We start from the raw sequence: 16,498 nt of genomic DNA, 5'->3' as shown, positions 1-16,498 counted from the left end.
GTCAGAGCTCCGTCCCTGTACGGACTGACTGTACATCAGTACCTGTGTCGCTCACCTACACTAACGCAGTAGTAACATCACAATTTAGGACTTAAAAACATCAGAAGAGTCTGACTTACACTTAGGATCCATAATTTTGGGCAAAAAAGTTTCCTAAAAAAAACCCAAATAAAAGAACGCGAAGGTAGAACAATCCAATATCTGGCGTACTAGTTTCCATTGTTGTTTTAATGGCATAAAACAAAAGGATGGAACAACCGTCATAGGTCGATGACATCAACAATCAATGACCTCTGTAGTTAGCAAAAGGTTTGCATAATGAACTAAACACGACTTCATATGAATATATAGATTTAAATGAAGCCAAACCCATGACAAAAATCAAGTCAAACAAAACTGGAAAGTACCTCTAAGTGGATTTAACATGTGTAAATTGACATCCTTGGTTCCCACTCAGGTGTGGATGTTGATAGGACAGAGTCACACTTGTATTATCAGGGAACATGGATGAATGAGAACAACAGCTTCAGGCCACCGAGGCCGACGGTGAAGTTAAGTTTGCCTGTTGTAGCTGTTGTAGCTGCACACTCGCCTTTTTCTCACCAGCTCCCTCTCATGTGCTGCTCTCAGTCTCCCACTCGCTTTTCACCCACTCCCACAGCAATTTCCATCACACTCCCTCCCTCGTTCCCCTGCTTGCATCCCCCCTCTCGCTCTCTCTCTCGCTCTCTCCTCTTACCTAATAATGTCTTCTAACTCCCAATCCATCATCTTAAACAATATCAAAATGCCAGAGCATCCATTTCTTTTTAGAAAAGCTAAAAAGAGAGTGACATATTTTTATTTCCACACATTACTTTTTCAAGAAATCTCTAAAATATCTGTCAATAATTTAAGAAAATAAATGGAAATGCTTTGATAATAACTTCAAATCTGTACGAGGGGTCCTCAACTTAGTTTGGAGTTTGGCTCCTAGCAGCGACGTGACTCGAATATTTAGTGTAAGTAAGAGGTTGCATACAGTTACACATTATATATCCAAAAATATAAAGCAAAACTGAGTTAGTCACAGCGAACAGACAGAAAGTATGCTGTTGAAATCATTGCTGTCCTTTTACTTTTTTATTTATTATTTTGGTCTGACAAAACACAGCAAAATACTTAGAGTAATGATGAAGGGCCAAAAGGTTAGCGCAGTCTTCCTCATGGGAATAAGGGAACAAGACCTTTTCAATTAATATATACCTCGGTCAGGGGTGTCAAACTCATTTTGGTTCATGGGCCACATACAGCCTGATTAAATGTCAAGTGGTCTGGACCAGAACAATCATAACATAATTACCTATAAATAACAATAAGTCCTTGTTTTTCCCCTTTGTATATCCATATTTAATGTAACACAATTTGCAAAACTAAACTTTACTAAAACTTCAAAATTCATCAGGCGGGCCGGATTGAACCCCCTAATGGGCTGGTTTTGACCCACGGGCCATATGTTTGACACCCCTGACCTAGGAGGTATGGCGACAAAACACTATTGGACGAGAATGTGGTAAACCCGAAGACCCTCTGTATTTCCTAATCCTGATGGCAACTCAAAACCCCACAACCCTGCCGTCCCTGTGAGAGAACTGCACGGCCAACTGCGCTACAGCGCCCCCTATTTCAACTGCTGAAAAGCAAAAACTACAGATATCATTCAAGCATCATGTTTTTCCAGTAGGTCATGATGACCAGGTTGGTGCGACTGTAGTGTCCAGGCAGCTATGGTGTTGTTGTGCACGCCTACGCAGCACAAATACAATGTGAGCTGTTGGTGCCAAGTCAACGCTGTAATAAAGGCCTCGTTCACGAGCATCTTTATCTTGAACTTCTACGGCAAGAAGTAAAAAAACTGAACTTCAACAAAGGGTAAACATAAGTCATTTAACACTGTAGAGTTCAAACAGTGACTTTAGCATCACTGCACTGTACTGCTGTTACTACACTCCTCCTCCACTTCTCTCCTTTACCTCCCCAGTCTACTATCTCCTCTATATCTAACGTCTCATCTCTCTCTGACTTACAGACTCTCCAGTATTTTGGTCTAAACTCCTTGACAGAGTGAACAGGAAACTCTCCAGGTTCTTCACTGAGGCTCTTTTCACTCAGGGCATGAATAAATAATCCTGTGTGTGTGTGTGTATTCTTTCAGAAGGGCAGCTACACCTCTCACCTGGCTGTGGTGGTGATTTCCCCTGTTCTGAGAGTAGAAAATAAAGACAAAGCATTCGTGTCCTCTGACTGATTAAAATATTTAACTACAGTTAATTGTTTGATTGTTCAGATTTAGCACTAGACTAATGACAAATTATTTGCAGAATTTTTTTTATCCATTTAATTTAAATTTAAATAAAAACGTACTAATTGTTATCGCAACAATCAAAACCGAGGACAAATTTGGTCCCGAACACTTTTGACACGTCGCTGTGATAATTTGCTTGATTGTTAATTGTCCTCTTGTAAGTCGCTTCGGATAAGAGCGTCTGCTAAATGCATGAATGTAATTTGGTTTCACTTCAACGGGGAATGTGGAGAGTATCATCTGGCGGGCATTTAAAGGTAAAACAACAATTATTGAGTCTCTTTATATTGTGTTGATAAAAAACCTCTCTTCAACACCACTTGATTGCTTTCTGATTTTCCAGTCATTATGGATGTATAGAAATAAGTGCAAAATAAAAGAAAAAAATAGTTGTGTTTAGGTCAGTAGCACATACCTGAGAAACTAACCTCTAACATACTGCAGTAATACTGCTCCTACACACCAACCATGTTTGCACTAGTCCTGGCAGGAAAGCTCCACTGTAAGAAGTTCTGGTACTATTGAACATCGGTTCTAAACCACTGTTCCGTGGCACATTCATGTGACCTGAGGAGTGCCATGGAAATTTATCCAAATTAACTTAGTGAAAACTTTTACTTATGTACGGAAAATAGTTTGTCTTCTTTCATCAAAGTGACAGTGACAGAACAATTAAATACTCCACTAGGTGGCAGCAGATGGCTATAACAAATTTTAAAAAAAACTTTCTGAAAAATTTCTGTGGGTCTTTCTTCAATTCCTGCAGTGTATAAGTAAACAAGCAAGTATTTAATACTGAATTGAGAGAGAATTAAATATATCATATTTCATCATATATACCCCTGAGGACATTTTGTTTTTTTAACTGAATTTTGAGGTATGGCGACAAAACACTATTGGACGAGAATGTGGTAAACCCGAAGACCCTCTGTATTTCCTAATCCTGATGGCAACTCAAAACCCCACAACCCTGCCGTCCCTGTGAGAGAACTGCACGGCCAACTGCGCTACAGCGCCCCCTATTTCAACTGCTGAAAAGCAAAAACTACAGATATCATTCAAGCATCATGTTTTTCCAGTAGGTCATGATGACCAGGTTGGTGCGACTGTAGTGTCCAGGCAGCTATGGTGTTGTTGTGCACGCCTACGCAGCACAAATACAATGTGAGCTGTTGGTGCCAAGTCAACGCTGTAATAAAGGCCTCGTTCACGAGCATCTTTATCTTGAACTTCTACGGCAAGAAGTAAAAAAACTGAACTTCAACAAAGGGTAAACATAAGTCATTTAACACTGTAGAGTTCAAACAGTGACTTTAGCATCACTGCACTGTACTGCTGTTACTACACTCCTCCTCCACTTCTCTCCTTTACCTCCCCAGTCTACTATCTCCTCTATATCTAACGTCTCATCTCTCTCTGACTTACAGACTCTCCAGTATTTTGGTCTAAACTCCTTGACAGAGTGAACAGGAAACTCTCCAGGTTCTTCACTGAGGCTCTTTTCACTCAGGGCATGAATAAATAATCCTGTGTGTGTGTGTGTATTCTTTCAGAAGGGCAGCTACACCTCTCACCTGGCTGTGGTGGTGATTTCCCCTGTTCTGAGAGTAGAAAATAAAGACAAAGCATTCGTGTCCTCTGACTGATTAAAATATTTAACTACAGTTAATTGTTTGATTGTTCAGATTTAGCACTAGACTAATGACAAATTATTTGCAGAATTTTTTTTATCCATTTAATTTAAATTTAAATAAAAACGTACTAATTGTTATCGCAACAATCAAAACCGAGGACAAATTTGGTCCCGAACACTTTTGACACGTCGCTGTGATAATTTGCTTGATTGTTAATTGTCCTCTTGTAAGTCGCTTCGGATAAGAGCGTCTGCTAAATGCATGAATGTAATTTGGTTTCACTTCAACGGGGAATGTGGAGAGTATCATCTGGCGGGCATTTAAAGGTAAAACAACAATTATTGAGTCTCTTTATATTGTGTTGATAAAAAACCTCTCTTCAACACCACTTGATTGCTTTCTGATTTTCCAGTCATTATGGATGTATAGAAATAAGTGCAAAATAAAAGAAAAAAATAGTTGTGTTTAGGTCAGTAGCACATACCTGAGAAACTAACCTCTAACATACTGCAGTAATACTGCTCCTACACACCAACCATGTTTGCACTAGTCCTGGCAGGAAAGCTCCACTGTAAGAAGTTCTGGTACTATTGAACATCGGTTCTAAACCACTGTTCCGTGGCACATTCATGTGACCTGAGGAGTGCCATGGAAATTTATCCAAATTAACTTAGTGAAAACTTTTACTTATGTACGGAAAATAGTTTGTCTTCTTTCATCAAAGTGACAGTGACAGAACAATTAAATACTCCACTAGGTGGCAGCAGATGGCTATAACAAATTTTAAAAAAAACTTTCTGAAAAATTTCTGTGGGTCTTTCTTCAATTCCTGCAGTGTATAAGTAAACAAGCAAGTATTTAATACTGAATTGAGAGAGAATTAAATATATCATATTTCATCATATATACCCCTGAGGACATTTTGTTTTTTTAACTGAATTTTTAAATAAGGACGTGAGTGTTAAGAAAGAGAATTCCTCTATTTGACGCAGTATAACAACATACCAAACCTCTTTACAATTTGAAAAATGACCCAATCAAAAGCCTTTATCAGTTCATCGTGTCTGACACTGAAAACACAAATTCCTGAAGCTGAGCTCTGCACTATCAGTGCAGAGTCACAAACAGGCCACTCTCTTCAGCCCTGACCCTCTGTGTTGTTTTGTTTCTCTCCTTGGTGTCATCGCACTTGATTGAAAGTGGGTCGAGCCAAGCTGTCTCCAAAGAGATAAAAGAACAATTATAGTCATATGTCCTCAATCCAGAGATAGGCTGGCAACTGTGTCATTGTCTTGTCATTACCCAGAAGGATTCAGGCAGAAATTTAAAGCACACCTTAACTCGTGTTTTTGAGCCTGGTTTTTGAACCAACAGCTGATGGACAGACGGAGAGGTGAGGAGACGGAGACTCACAGGATGAGGACCAAAGTAGGAGAGGTGGGACACAACGCGAACGTAAGATAACAATGTAAAGAGAACATAGAAAGAGGGATGTGACTAAGATTCATGTGTAGCGTGAGACCTTATTACTCTGTTATTGTGATATATATATATATATATATACGCACTATAGCCTAGGAATTCTATATAAATGTTCGGCTCAGACTGCTCTACTCGGAGGACGCCTGACTACCTTCATGAATTCTAGCGCCTCCTGTGACTAATGACGTCAGTGCCACATCACGTGGAAACACTTCTTAGGCTTACTCTGGTTACAATATTACATTATTACTAAGTCTAGATACAAGAATCCACTCACTGATGATGTGTCTATGGCAAAAACAATACATAAACTGAATCAATAGCATTGTGCTAACAGGGTTTCTACCAGGGGTGTCAGACTCATTTTGGTTCAGGGTTAGATGTCAAGTGGGCCGGACCAGTACAATCATAACATAATTACCCATTAATAATAATAATAAGTCCATGTTTTTCCCCTTTGTTTTCCTGCAAATAAGTACAAGTATATTAGAAAATATTCATGTTTAATTAAATATAATTTGACAAAACATCACCAACATGAAGTGTTTGTCATTTTTTTTCCACTTTCAAAATCCATCAAGTCGGCTGAATTGGACCCTCTAGCGCATTGTTTACCAAAGGTTGGGTCGCGAGCCTCAGGTGGGTCGCCAGAGGTTTTTTGGGGGGGTTTTGAGTTTACGAATAATGTCTATTGACTTGGGTTGGGAAGGTTTATGACTTTTAAAATATGGGTCCCTGGAAAAAAAGTTTACAGTTATACACCTACACATGCCTTGAATGTATTGTTTAAAATATAAAAATATATATTTACAATTTTAAATATTTTATATCTGTTCAAAAGAAGCTTGCTAGCAAAAAGGTGTGAGCACTCCTAATAGTTTCAGTGAAATGTATTATATTTACAAATATACTGATCTGCCTACTTTTCACTTCGAGCTAGAGAAGCAGTTAAAATGCCTTTTTAAAGTGCAACATTAACACTGAATTGTTTTATTTAAATTATGTTATGTTACCTTTGAATCATATGTATTATAAAGCCTGAAGGGAACCTTTATAATTTCTACACTAAACTTAGCCTGGTTCTGTGTTGCATAATACGCTGCTGTTTTAATCCCTGTAGAATTGGAGGATGTTTTGACCCAGTTCTGATTTGGTCCAACTCGTTTTAAAGTCCAGGATTTGTCATGCGGTGTATTATGAGGAGCTTTGGCTCTTAACTTGAGACAATTTACTTGTCCCAAGGAGGACGTTGCAATTTAAAAATATTTTTAAACCCCTGAAGAATATAGACATAGGCTAAGGCGGTTAAGACAAAACAAATGTTGGTATGTGTTGAGGTTCTGTCCTTAAATAGCAGTCTGTTTTTGAATGATGTCCACTGATGTCTGTCTTCATACAGACAGTTATACAGCAATTCTACCTTAAATGAGTCCAGCTGGATGAAGAGGACCATAAAAGACCACTATAGGTTTAGTGGCACATAAGACAACGGTGTAAATAATACCGCTCTAAAAAGGTAAACAACTCATTAAAAATCTGTGATTCAATTTCTGCAAAATCAGACTTTAAATTATGTAAAAGCTCGAATGTGCCAAAAAAAAGTGCCCGTTTAAGAAAGGATGGCTTTTCAAGAGTCGACTGTCTCACTGTTAAATGGAGTGATTGATGACAGAGTGAGTGAGAGTCTGAGAAGGTTGATTTTCCACCTAATTGCTCTGTAACATCTGTCTGAAGGGACAGGATGACAGGAAGTCATACAGGGGCTGAAAAGAAGGAGAGTCATTTTAAACTAATTTGTTCAATTCCGTTTGTCCTTGATTTTTTTTTTCTCTTCTCGATTTTTCACTAAAATGCGAGCCCTGCTGCTGGATGATATCTGTCCAACCCGGGAGTCTGTATCTACAGTAACAGACCGTCCTTCGTTTCCCATTGCGGAGCTGAAGACCACGGGGTGGACATGGTTGGTTCCACCTGGTTCTTTTCTCAGCTGAGTGAGCAGCCAGTATTTCTACGCTGGCAGGATGTAAAAGCTGCACACTGTGTTCAACATGCTCTTCATACATGGGTAAATAATACCGACTTTGATGAAAAACCAACACAGATTCATCGCAGATCGCCCTCGAGTTGATCGATGGGGAAAAATGCACCATTCGTTCTAAACAGTTCACAGCCAAAGCTGCAGGTATCAAGAGTTCACAGTCCATCTAACCAAGCTTTGAATATAAAGACAAACGATGTTTCCACCACCTTCTCCTGCTCATAAATGGACTCTGTCAACTTTTACTGACCGAGTGGCAACCATTCTAATAATCGTGTAGATCAGGCTCAGCTGCTGTTCTAATAGACTCCTCTGATGTTTCTATGTCCTAGATCATCATGTTACCTCAGTGTTTTGTCAATTTGGTCAATAGTATTTCAATTCATGGGAGGGTGGGTCAGTGGGAGGGCGTGAAAACATTTCTGTCCACAAGGGGGGGCATGCCAGAAATTAATGGAGAACCACTGCTTTAAATGATGACTGTCTTTGGTTTTTGTATTTTATGATTAAGAATAAGGGCTACAGTCAACTTTTGCATGAGATTGTATGACAGTCCCACATCTATATCAACTTTTTTGGCTTTGGAGTTAAAGTGATCCACCTTCATTGAAAACGCTGAATATATATTTACTCATATAAAGTGAATACTACTACTAATACTTTAAACATACATTATATTTTGCTGTACTTTGAATAAATGCATAGCTCTATGGCACAGTGCTTACAGTAAATGGCCACCGCTACACACTACAGAGTTATATTTATATTTCTTTTTTTTTTATTTATTTCAAGTGCCAATGATCTACCAGCACTCCCTTTGGGATTTACTGGTAGATCTCGATGTACTGTACTTATTGGGCAGCCCAGCTCTAGATCATACTCAACCACACTTGATGAACTTAGTGCTAGAAATCGTATCCCAGCTACCGCTGTGGAAACAGTGGCTCCAAACCAGCCGTGACAGTGGCCTATACACACCAACATCAGACATACTTCAGAACCACCTGAGAACTTCAGCTGTTTGATAAAGTCTTCTTTGGAGACTTGCCCAAAACATTACAGCGGAAGGTGCAAAGACTCTAAGGAAGCCGGCTGATGATGAATGGTCCCTAGGTCTTCAGAGACAGAGGGTATCTGGAGAGTCACAGCATTCAGCAACACTTCACGTCAGGGACGAAGTGCTGCCGTAACTTATTAGGACAATAACTTAACTCCAAACAAGGAATAAGACACAAGTTAAAGTAGTAACAAGTAATGTACATAGCTTTAGGTTCCAAAGGCCTGCTTACAGTAAGAAGTAATGTACAGAGCTTTAGGTTCCAAAGGCCTGCTTACAAAACATTTTTTTTTCCATCCTTGGTTTAGTTGTTCTTATTTTTCTTCTTCTTTATGTCAAGAAGAATTGAAAAGTTTTCAAGGTCCTTCAAGGATCCAAACAGACCCGGCAAAGTTTCGTCAAATGCCAGCTGTAGCGAGCATCACGAACGGATCATCTGCTTTGAGTAATTAACCAGGCCGCATAGGTGTTGTGGTGTTGATATAACAAGCCTCTGGAGGTGCATTAAAGGCACTGAGAAGGTTGACTGCGTCACAGAGTCTGCATCACAACAATGGAGGATCCCCGTACGCCGCGACCCGGGAAGGTTAGCATCCTCTGAGAAATTAACCCTGTGGCTGAAACAGCTTTTCCACGGCGCGCTCCTTAGGTATTCATGATTACATGGCACAACGTCGCTGCACTGTCACCTCTAATAAAAGTTCTGTTTCCAGCGCACTCGCTAACTCTGCTGGCTGCAGGCTGAAGTGTGTTTTGTCACATTCATCTGTCAGTCGGGAGAACATGTTCACTCAGTCTTCACAGCTGAAGCGCGCGCGCACACACACACACACACACACACACACACACACACATATAGAGAAGAGAGACGGACGGAACAGCACCACCTGGATGGGTAAGCTTCCGCCGTCTTTGACCCGTTTCCTGGACTCCATCCGTACCCACGCTCCTTCCTCATGACTGAGAAAGATCTGTTGTAGCAGATGAAATTAATAAGGTGTCACATGATTCATCTCTGCTTTACGGGAAGAGCAGGTGTTCCCGTTCCTACTTTATACACTCACGTACACCCATGGGAGGTAAACCCACACACATTTACACAGGAACACACACACACACACACACACACACACACACACACACACAAGCTTGTATGCAGAGGCAAAGAAAAGTACACGAAATACTCTGACATTAAACAACACGTGCATATTTTAAAAATAAACATGAGCCTAAACAGTAGTAAGTCCAGAACTTCTGAACACACACACACACACACACACAGTCACAGCCATCTCAACGTCCAGCATGTGTTTGTGGAGGCTTCAACCTCAGGACAGACGTCCGACCTGCGTCAAACCAGCATCACGGAGCGCAGTACAGTAGGTACTGTAAGTATACAGTTTTGGCTAATGGTGAGTATGTGTTTTAAAGTTATTGCAAAACGGAGGCGACTTCAGCTCACTCTTCAGGATTCAGTGAGGATTATAGTGCATGGAGTTAATTGCATTTCAATCTGACACTCTAAATCCCAGATCTCTGAGACTGTTGGATTATGCAGAAATCATGCATAAAAGCTGGCAACAGTCCTACTCTTCTCCATCTCTTGAATTATACTGTATGTTGGTGTGAAAAAGGAGGGTGAACCAGTTCTTTGTAAATGACTTAGTAGTTTAGTTTACTGCATGGGATAACCTTTCCTTCAAAGACTTTTACTGTAAACAATAGCTCGACTGATCAGCTCAACTTTTATATTTATATTTTTTGGATTTTTTTGGGACTTTTACAATGCCTTGACTCCAGTTTCCATTTCATCTTTTCCCAGATATATTTACAATGTATGAACCGAAAAAAGCTGGGGGAAAAAAAGAAGAATAATCAGTGAAACAATCAGCTATGAAATAAATTTAACTCACAGGTGACTCATCAGACATTAGAGAGATTAAAGCTGATCCAGACAGATGTCATTTAAAATACACTCGAACCTATAATAGGTTCCTATAATCCATTCCTAAAGACCGTTCATGTACAGAAAAGTTCCAAAACTGAAACTATTTTCCCCATATATCTGTTCCTGGACACTGGATGATTGATTATTCAAACTTTTTCAACAGTATTTTCTGTACAAGTTCATACACGAAACTAATGGAAAATAGATCTAACCAAAAAAATATAAACACAACTGAATTGTAAGGACAACTTCTATTGTTGTTCTTACTATTTTTCTTTCCCTTGGTGATTTATAAAATAAAATAAAAATAGAAGAAATAACGCAATGCAAGAAATGCCACCATAATCAGACAGTTCTTAGCGTGTATATCCCGAGCGCGGACTGACACCACACAGTCGTTTAGTGATCACCTGCTGCTCGCGTGGTATTGTCTCTTGTTCGACAACAGGAGACAATTCTGGAGTTATGGCCCAACAACCGGGGCAACTTTTGGTTACAAATTTTGTTCGCGAATCAAACTGTTTGAAAAGGAAGGTGTTCGACAGCTGAGGTTCCACAGTACATTGATATATGGTGGTTAATATGGGTTTGAAAAGGACAGTGTGTGTGGGCTGCACGCTGGTATCCAGTTCTCATTTCTCCAGAAAGCAGGGTTTGAACACGCCAGCTCCTGACAAAGCCACTATTACTGCATCCACCAGTACTGCGAGTGCTGGAATACACGTCCATTTTTAGTCATTTAAACAGTTTGGGGGCAATTTTGTATCATCTGAAGAAAAATTCACTGCATTAGGAGCAAATAATTCACGGCTGCTCATTGGTTTCGACCGTGTCTCAGCGAGTAACCAGAGGATTTAATCAGCAGTGTGTCCAGTCAGAGGAGCCTGTTCTTTAACATCCAATTGTTTCACAACATAATACATTGTTGTTGGTTATAAATGATACGTTACTTGGACAAGAACGTGACCATTCTTACTTTCTTCTTTCTATCAGTTATTTATGAAACATTTTTCGCCCATTCAATGATGATTATTTTTTTTTTTTTTTTTACAGTGCATTGATAAATGTTAAAATGAATGGGCTTCTACTGCACCGCTGCAGCACGACTAGTCAACTGTCATCTGATTTATTCTCCCCATGTCAATTGTAATGCAAGTAATGGAACTCAAGGTTAGTCACTGATCGCAAATTCAGAGCATGTCTGAAACATTCAAAGGTATAAAATTATTAGGGAAGGCTCGGTGCAATATAAAAATGTATTGAAACATATAAGTACTGTATCTAAAACAGACTTTCTTTTTGGAAGATTTCCCCCCTTTTTCTCCGTTAAACTTCGATGGATTGTGTTACAAACCACTGCACTGCTGTGAACCACAGACCGACTTCTACGTCACTCAGAAACTGCGTACACATGTAGTTTTGCCAGCGACCAGTTGTAATTAATATTTACTGCATCGCTCTCACCTGTCTGCTGCCCACTCACACTCTCTAAAATATTAACTGCCGCGACCTCGCCCTGCATGATATGCTGAACATGCAGGAGTAACTGCAGCCCACGTTTCTCAAGAGTTGGAGCAACATGAAGCCCTAATTACGCTGAGACATTTGACCTAATTATTATGGATTTGTTTTTTTCTTCTTTATGTAAAACAGTTATTGGTTTGATTTAGCCGCAGTCGGTAAATCATCTCCAGGTCAACTATTACATATTACCTCATCAATTTCTGCAAAAATACCTTGAAGGCCAAAATTACACATGTTCACCTGATGACTGATGAAGTAATTTTAAAATTGTCGTCGGGAAAAAAAATGATGTCTTTAACTTTGCTTTATTTAGTTAACTTTACACCACGACATACCTCGACGTGAGGAACTGACGCAATAACTGTCTTCTAATACATTACCATTAAAAATATTGATAACAGCTGATTGCATTGTGAGTGTATTAACCCCAAAACCAGAGTTCTTTAGAGCTGGACAACTGGATTGTTATCAAATTGACTGAATTAAAAATCTGATATGATGGAGCTGTTTGTTTTTCAGACGGCGTCGAGCATCACAGGCAAATCAATAGTAATATCTGCAAAATAATCTTAATAGGATTTTTATTATTTTCACTTTCTCTCTTGCTCCCTGAGTGTGTGTGTGTGTGTGGTTTGCAATGACTGTCATGGTTTTTTTTTCTTTAAAACAAAACAAACAAAAAAAAAATCCACATATTGATTCTAAAAGTTGAGGGACAAAGACCAAGAACTTCAGAATTAAAGTTATTTTACAAAGATCCGTAGCATTAGGATTCCCAAAGTGTGGTGCAGCTGCAGCTGTGTTACAGTATATGTTGATTTACTCGCTTGTTAAAAGTAACTGCAACAATGTGACAAAATATCGTCTGTGGCAGAAGTAGCTTCTGGATAGATCTGCAGCTTCCAGGCAGTTGAGACGGCAAAATAAAATCCAGTGTGCACTCAAACATGAACACACAGACACACAGACACAGGAATAGTGTTATAATAAATAGAGGTAGGACAATGTAAAGTACTGGATATAATACACATAAATCCAGTGTTATAATAACCCTGGAGGGTGAGAAGGGAGAAGAGGAAAGTTGGTTTTATAAAATGACGAGTCGGGGGTCATGCATAGCAAATCTTCCGTGGATAAATAAAGGTTTTTGTTTTTTTTTAAAAAAGAGAGAGTTGTGAGTTTTAAATGATGGAGCCAAAGCCTCGAGCCACAAACTCCATAAAATGTATTCACTGTTTTGTCATTTCCCTACTTTCCCTTGCATTACAAGAGAAATCCAGTCCAAGAATAAGCATATGCCGAGAGATGGCCGCATCTGTGTCTGAGCATGCTCTCCTTGTCTTTGGGGGACAGCTTGGCATTCATTTATGCAAGTCAGCGCTTCCTGTTCCCCCACAAAATATGAACTCCACAACTCTTTCTGTGCCAGGTTATCCACGGGATACGAGGCGATGACATCACACAAGGTATCTCCTTGATTAAACCGAGACTTATTAAACATGTTTGATGCTTGAGTTGCACACAGACCAATGTAGATTATGCCGACCAAGGCTAATTCTGTACAGTACTAAACAGTCAGTGCGTACCGTATCTATAGACACAGAACACTAGCCTGAGGTGGAATGGTAGCAGTGTCAATCACACAGATATCTAGTAGGAGTTTTTTATTAATTGCTATGTCAATATATATATTTTATACAGTCATGCCATATAGAAAATGACAGCCTTAGTAAGCCTGGCTAGACTGCCAGTCATTATATCCCTTGTAGGATAGGACACTAAAGTATAATTATATTCCTTGTAGGATAGGACACTAAAGTATAAGGAAGCTGTTTGGAGGTATTCGTGCGTTACTATAATTGTATTTTAATTTCAAAAATCTATTAAAATAGTACAAAAAAGGGAAGAAAAAAAAACCTAATGCCACCTAAACGTAGCCTGTTTTCAACCCAGACCTCGGTGTTGGACCTCTATCAGACCTTGGAGCACTGGGGTATTAAATCAATCCTCACATGAGTCTGCAACAGTGTTAAGCCAGGTGTAAAGTGCTGACTTAGGAATCTGCAGCTTCTCACTGTTCGGAATCCAGCACCGTTTGACACTGAGAGAATTTTTAATATCTTCATTTACACCAGAAACGTCCTGGTTCTGAGCCCAGCAGTCAGTCTGCTGCAGGCTTCTTTGCCCCTCTTCACTGCACCCCATCTATGATACTATATTACCGTTATATGTTTCATTTTATGGGTGTTTTACATTCATTTACATATTGGCCCACAAACCTTTAACTAAAATAATGGCACATGGAAGCAGAACTAGAGACCAAATTGAACTCACCAGTCGTGGTCACATGACTCTAATGAGAGGTTTTTGAAAGAACCAGAAACAGAGAATTGGGTTACAGCTCCGTGAAAATAATTTTACAGATGCCTTCCTCCAATGTAGTGTCTATTTCTGTGTGATACAGTGGAACTTCAAGATACATACGTCTCGATACATTTCGAGATACCATCAAGCCTTCACACACAAGTAAAGGTCCATGTAAGGTACGGTACAGAATCAAGTGTCTACGTACGGGCCAACTCTCTTCCCCCCCTTCCTCCCTCCTCCTCCTCCATTAGCCGCTACTGTATCGTCTGTCTCGAAGGTAAGAACCCATAATTAAAAGCACATTTTATCTTATATCACAGGAATACTTATATACTATAATGTTGTGTGTGTGTGTATATCTCTATAGCAATAAAAAAAAGTTTCCATTGTTATTACCACTAATAAGGGAGTTTTTAGAGGGCAGGAACGCATTAATTATCTGTTAATTCTTATGGGAAAAAAATGATTCAAGATACAAGCTCATTCAGTTATGAGCTCAGTCCTGGAATGGATTTTGCTTGGATCTCAAGGTTCATCTTATATCACAGGAATACTTATATACTATAATGTTGTGTGTGTGTGTATATCTCTATAGCAATAAAAAAAAGTTTTTTTTCCATTGTTATTATCACTAATAAGGGAGTTTTTTAGAGGGCAGGAATGGATTAATTATCTGTTATTTCTTATGGTAAAGAAATGATTCAAGATACAAGCTCATTGAGTTATGAGCTCAGTCCTGGAATGGATTTTGCTTGGATCTCAAGGTTCTACTGTATTCTTTGTCACTCTTGAGTTCTGGATGATAATTATTCAGTTACTTCCCAAAAGCAAGAAAAATAAATCTTTGCTTTTGCCTCGACCTTTAAACGTCCACTGTAACAAATAGAACTATATCTGCTCTGTAAGTCTGTAGGGTCATGGAGCATCATAAACATATGGTTTACCGGTAGATTGTTCTAAAGTGGCCGTGTTCAGAGAACCACTTTGCTTTAAAGCATTTTGAGTGCTTTGCAGGAGTTGCAGGTTTTGTTTTTTTTTTTTCAAAATTCAAAATGAGAAGACAAAATTAAAAGTGTGGCTCTGGCATCATGCGAGCACTTATCATCATCATCCATTCCTACCTGTTTGACAGTGTTGTTAATCATAAAACTACAGTCTCACGCTCCTTTGATTAAAGCTAATAAAGGAATACCATCAGTGGGCCACGCGCTACAGACGTTCACGTTGAGTTGGTGTCGCAGGTTCGGTTCTGTTGTTCCGTTGACAGAATAATCCGATGTTCAATTACTGCATGGACAAATACACTGCACAGTTGTTCCCTTTACCTCCACTGCTGCTGCTGCTGCTGCTACTGCTGCTGCTGCCACCAATGTCTGTCACCTGTCAGTTATTTAAATTTACTAGAGAGAGAGAGGTTATATCAAACTAGTACCCTTCCAGCAGTGTACTATGATGTGTCCTGAAAGCGTTACTAAAACAAGGTATTCCTCATTGTTTGTTAGCGCACAGCAAGGAAGCAACAAGGATGATATTTGGAAAATAGAGCACTGACAGCAGCCGCTGGTAAATCTGAAACTATATGGAGGTAGATTCAGGCTCTTAAGTCAAAATGTAAACTATAGCTTGTCTGTAAAAGTTGAATAGTGTGTCACTGCAAAAACGAAATGATGAGCCAACTTCAGCAGATATAAAAAAGAGAGAATATACAAATTGAAGAACTGCTTGGGTAAACATGTGAATAGCAACACTGTAATGTGTAGAACGACTTTTTAAATGCATAAATGCAAAGCACGTACCTCCAAATCAAAAACTACAAGTCGGATACAACTGTGACGATTAAAGGTCTTAAATAAAGGCACAGATACAGCAGGCTTGAATGTGAGCTGGTGCAGTAGGAAAAAATACTCAAACTGTGTGTGGGACTGTGTGAAAGGGAGGCTAAATTTACCATCAGTTGTTGAGTGAGCCTGCTAACCTTTATGAGGTCCTGTGAGTGGAGCTAGAAACCCACCCTCTCTCTCCCTCTCAATCTCACTCTCTCTCACACACAACAAAGCAAACACACACTAAAAAGCCCGTGCACATACAAAAGTGAAGAAAAACG

The sequence above is a fragment of the Cynoglossus semilaevis genome, chromosome 13 (assembly GCF_000523025.1).
Source record: "Cynoglossus semilaevis isolate Cse_v1.0 chromosome 13, Cse_v1.0, whole genome shotgun sequence".
NCBI lineage: Eukaryota > Metazoa > Chordata > Actinopteri > Pleuronectiformes > Cynoglossidae > Cynoglossus > Cynoglossus semilaevis.
This window is presented reverse-complemented; position numbering follows the sequence as displayed.